Raw genomic sequence first — 5,479 nt, forward strand, 5'->3', positions numbered from 1 at the left:
AAAGAAATAAACAACATTTTGAACAAAAAGCTGAAAAAAGACTATGAATTGGATTCAGAATGAAGTTTCAAATCATAGATGGAGCCGATCAACACCCCAAAGCTTGACAGTCATTACCTCTTCATGGGTCTAAATTTTATTCCATAACGTTCCACAGTTTTGATGCTGTTTTATGTCTGATCGTGTTAGATTACATGTGGAAGCATCTGTTGTTTCGGTTTCTTCTTCGCTTGTGTTTTGGAAATTCTGTACAGAAGGTGTGTAATTGCGCCCCCTACCATATAACAATGAAAACATGGATTCCCGGAGCACGGGCAAATATATTTAGACTTTTTTTTAAGTATAAGTCAAGTATACTTAAAGGGTTAGTTCACCCAAAAATGAAAATTCTGTCATTAATTACTCACCCTCATGTCGTTTCAAACCTGTAAGACCTTCGTTCATCTTCGGAACACAAATTAATGGAATTTGATGGAATCTGAGAGCTGTCTGACCCTGCATAGACAGCAATGCAACTGAAATGTTCCCAAGTCCAGAAACATAGCAAGGAGATTCAGTGGTTCATCCGCAATTATACAAAGCTACAAGAATAATTTTTGTGCGCAAAAGAAAAAAAAAACGGCTTAATTCAACAATTCGTCTCCTCCGCATCACCCTGGTGCCATTTTGGAGAATATCCACTGGACGTAAACAGCGTATGCTGTTCTGTGTCAGCTGCGTCACACGGATACGCTGTTTCCGTTCAGATCAAATCACAACAAAGTAGGAAACAGATCCGGCGTGACGCAGCTGACTTTCCTATACTTTCCTATTTTGAGTTTAAAAAAAGTATACTAATAGCATACTTCAATAAACTTCTTTTTCGTAAGGGTCAAGGGCAATGGCCTAGGCTTTATAACCTGAAGTACATGTAGTTCAGTGGAAAAGACATTTGCAACATTAAGGAAAAATCACATTTGTGTCAACATGGCTGTTCACGTGAAGTTGTGCTATCACAGATTAGCCATTTAGACTCCAACCAGCCACTGTAAAGAAGAACCAAGCTGCTTGTGAAGTGTGTCAGATTATTAATAGAGCGGAACACTGAGCTGCCAGTAAAATGCTCAGGGGGGACTTCTTACATATTCTGTAAACACAAGACTTTATCTCCAAAATATTTATGAAGTCTGCTAATTCCTGTGTGTTGTACACAGGTTGTTGTTGTTGTTGTTTACCTTGAAATATCAGTTTTGAAATCATTCTGATGGAACACTAGCTTCTAATATGGTGAATGGATTCTGTTTATTTCCAGTGCTCCCACCAAACGTCTGTTCTGGGAGTTAAGTTTGGTGAGCGGGTACGAAATTCTGCAAAAAGAGCAGATTGCATTATGGCTGAAACAAATGCATGTGTACTATCCACGACAGTGAAATATTTAAAACAACACTGTAGGGGACTGCACAGAAAATACAAAAAAAGTATAGTTACTTTCATTTTTCACCATGAAATGAGTTTTGATGGTATACTGACTTCTAATAAGGACTGTTTTATATAAGTTTGGTTGGTGGGTTTTGGTGAGCAAAATTACTTTGCGGCAGCAACAAATGCACATGTACAGCTATCTACTTTAATTACGACAATTATATATTTACAATAGTGAATTCCATTTCACCATGAAATGAGTTTTGATGGTATACTAATTTCTAATAAGGACTGTTTTATATAAGTTTGGTTGGTGGGTTTTGGTGAGCAAAATTACTTTGCGGCAGCAACAAATGCACATGTACAGCTATCTACTTTAATTACGACAATTATATATTTACAATAGTGAATTCCACTTACTTAACTGTAGAGGGCTCCAAAGTTGCAAAAATATACAAAACTACGTATAGTTGCTTTAAAGTCTTTATAGTTGCTTTAAAGACTGACATGGAATAGAAGAAATTGTTGAATAAAGTGACTATTTTAGTTTTTTTGCACACAAAAAGTGTTCTCGTACCTTCATAAAATTACGGTTGAACCACTATTGTCACATGTACTATTTTAACTATGTCCTTACTACTTTTCTGGGCCTTGAACATGGTAGTTGCATTGCTGTCCAAGCAGGATCAGAAAGCTCTCAGATTTAATCAAAAATATCTTAATTTGTGTCTGAAGACGAACGAAGGTCTTACGGGTTTGGAATGACATGAGGGTGAGTAAGTAATGACAGAATTTTCATTTTTGGTGAACTGTCCCTTTAAGACATTACTCCTAATTATCTCACAGTAAATCTGTAGTTTTAAGTGCATTAGGCATTCTTAATTAAACACTAGTTAAATTTTTTTCAGAAGTTTAATCCTGTTTATAAAAGAAAAAATAACATGGGAGAATGAAAAATGGTTAAGAAAAATGGTTCTTAAAAAAAAGAAAAATATGCAAAATCATCTTTAACCTGCATCACATGTGTGTTTATTTTTAGATATGTTCAACAGCACGTGCCTTGCCAGCATTTATTTTTACCTTTCAACATCTGTGTGACTAAAGTCATGACTTGATGCTCCTTCATTCAATGTACTGCAGCGCACTGCCCATCTGTCCAAGGTCAATGTTTACTGGGTCACGTTCCTCCTGAGTGAAGCACAATGCCTTGGCACTCCAGCTCTGCGCCGGTGCAGTGTGGCTGTCTAGTGACCTGGAAAGGAGTAATGCCAATGGGTTTTTATCTGAAAGTGTCGGACTGTACAAACGTACGTGTCTGCGTACTGCTCCTTGACTTATTCTGACCTTCCAGTTAAGAGAAAATATTCAAATAATTTAATAAATTATTATTAATTATCAATTAACAATTTAATCAAATATGTTTAAATTATTATTAATAGTGAAATTATTATTTTTTTTTTTTTTTATGTACTAATTAAATTACTGGTGCAATGTGTGATGCACGTACATGTACATTGTTGTTTGTTTTGTCACCATATAAGTGCTTTTCAGTCAGTCTGCATGAAAATTTTCGTGTGATGTAACTTCTTTATGAATAAATAATAGGACATTATCTTTGAGATCTATAGCGGATGTTGTTGCTATCTTTTCCCATATGCTATGCTCACTGTGCAGAGGGTGAAGTGGACTACTTGAACTGTATCATGTGTTTATCCAAGCGTAGGTCAAGGTCTCACTGGGCCATTATAATATTGCGTAGCATGCCATCTGTAATTTATCATATTTCAGTGACAATAGACGTTGGATTGGACTATAATGAAATACAGGCTTCTTCATTAATCTTCACTGAAAACAAAATAAAAGCTCTAGAGCCCACTTACTTTATGCACTTGCGTAATCTGCACATTACAAGTCACAGTGTGATTTATTTGCTTGCTGTTGTGTGTCGGTAATCAGCAGAGAAAATTGGGAGGCAAAGCCCTCATTTTTCAACAGAGATTGTCTCCCACTCACTGACATCTTTATGAGGAATATACAGCAAAGAAAAGAGGACTTTCTTCACACTAAAGCACACACATTTCCAGCACTAAAACATTGATTGATTGTAATTGGTTGAGTGTCATTCAAATTGCAAGAGAAAGGCTGAAGCGGTGATGCATTTTTTAAAGACTGTAGACTAGAGGATGGGATGTTTCACCAGCACACGGTGGCATTTTAAATGCATGAGGCTTATGTTGTAAGGGAAAGCGTAAACTGGTGTATTCTGAGAAAAGACATTAGTGTGTAAAAAGAGATGTTTTTCTTTTCATATTCATGCTTGAAAGACTGAGAACTATAATCAGATGTGTTTCACTGGACTTCGAACAATGATAAAGGGATATTTCGGGACTTTGCATCATGGTTCACCGATGTGACCTTGTGTTCACCTTCAGCTCTGTTGTGTTTATTAGACTGCACTCAATGTGACCACATACTGTGTTATATAGACGGGTTATATCTGTGCTATTTTAGAACTAATAATTTTATATATAGAACTAATATATAAAATATATATAGTGTTTATATATATATATATGTGTGTGTGTGTGTTATACAATACACTACCATTTATTATACACTACCAGTCTTTTTTTTTTTTACTAAAATTAATACTTTTAATCAGCAAATATACATTAAATGGATACAAAATGACTGTAAAGACATTTATAATGTTTTTGGTTTTTAAATCTTTTGAACTTTCTATTACATTAAACATTTCTGTATTAACTGTTTATCATAATAAGATACGTTTTTTGAGCAGCGAATCAGCATATTAGATATTTTTGCTGTATTTTGATCAAATAAATGCAGCCCTGGACATAAGAGACTTCTTTTTTTTGTGTTATTATTGATATTATTAAACAACAAAACTGTGATTTTTTAAAAATAGATTTTCTGTGCATTTATGTTATTATAATTGTGTATTTTATTTTATGTAATTATGTATTTTACATATAATTTATGTATTTTATTGTAATTCTGTATTTTATTTTATTTATTTTAATTTTTATTATTAAATAATTTTAACATTTATCCAGCCTCTACGATGTTGGGAAATATTAAGAAAATGAATCAACAATTAACAGTCTAAACTATTTACAAGCTCTGTCTGACACTGCTCACAGAAGAAGCCCTCACAGTATCAAATAGTCCATAGTCCTCCTGAGGTGAGGGCAGCGGGTGGTTTGAGGACAGGAGGTGCAAGATGACCGCTGCAGGGTTCGTCTGCTGTCCTGCTGATGTCATGGCGTCTGCTGGGGGTCCTGGACGAGACAGAGGGTCAGTGGAATGACGCGCTCCCAGTTGACTGAACTACTGTGGGTCCAGAGGGATGGGGGAAACGAGGCGGGATGTGGTTGAATTTCCCATGTTCCCATTCCCTAAGTGAATAACCCCTTGTAAGAGCAAAACCAAAGATGGGGGAACAACTCAAGATGTGCGTGTGCTGATGGGAAGTAACCACAGACCAAGCACCTCATCATCTGGCTGGACTTCACAGTTTAGACAAAGTCAGAAAGCTCCAGTTCTCACTGGATTCAAGGCTGAACAGCAATACATCTATCAATCTGCTCATTATATATATATATATATATATATACACTACCGCTCAAAAGTTTGGGATCAGTAAGACTTGTAATGTATTTGAAAGAAATCTCTTATGCTCTTCAAGGCTGCATTTATTTGATCAAAAATACAGAAAAAAAACAGAAATCTTGCAAAATGTTATTACAATATAAAATAATGGTTTCTATTTGAATACACTTTAAAATCTAATTTATTCCTGTGATGCAAAGCTGAATTTTATTACTCCAGTCTTCAGTGTCACATGATCCTTTCAGTGTCAATCCTTCAGAAATCATTCTAATATGCTGATTTATTATCAGTGCTGGAAACGGTTGTGCTGCTTAATATTTTTTGGAACCTGTGATACTTTTTTTCAGGATTTTTTGATGAATAAAAAGTTAAAAAGAAGAAAGAGGATTTAAAATAGAAATATTTTCTAACAATATACACTACTACTATCACTTTTTATCCATTT

The sequence above is a fragment of the Sinocyclocheilus rhinocerous genome, unplaced genomic scaffold (assembly GCF_001515625.1).
Source record: "Sinocyclocheilus rhinocerous isolate Xijiao unplaced genomic scaffold, SAMN03320098_v1.1 scaffold166, whole genome shotgun sequence".
NCBI classification, from domain to species: Eukaryota; Metazoa; Chordata; class Actinopteri; order Cypriniformes; family Cyprinidae; genus Sinocyclocheilus; species Sinocyclocheilus rhinocerous.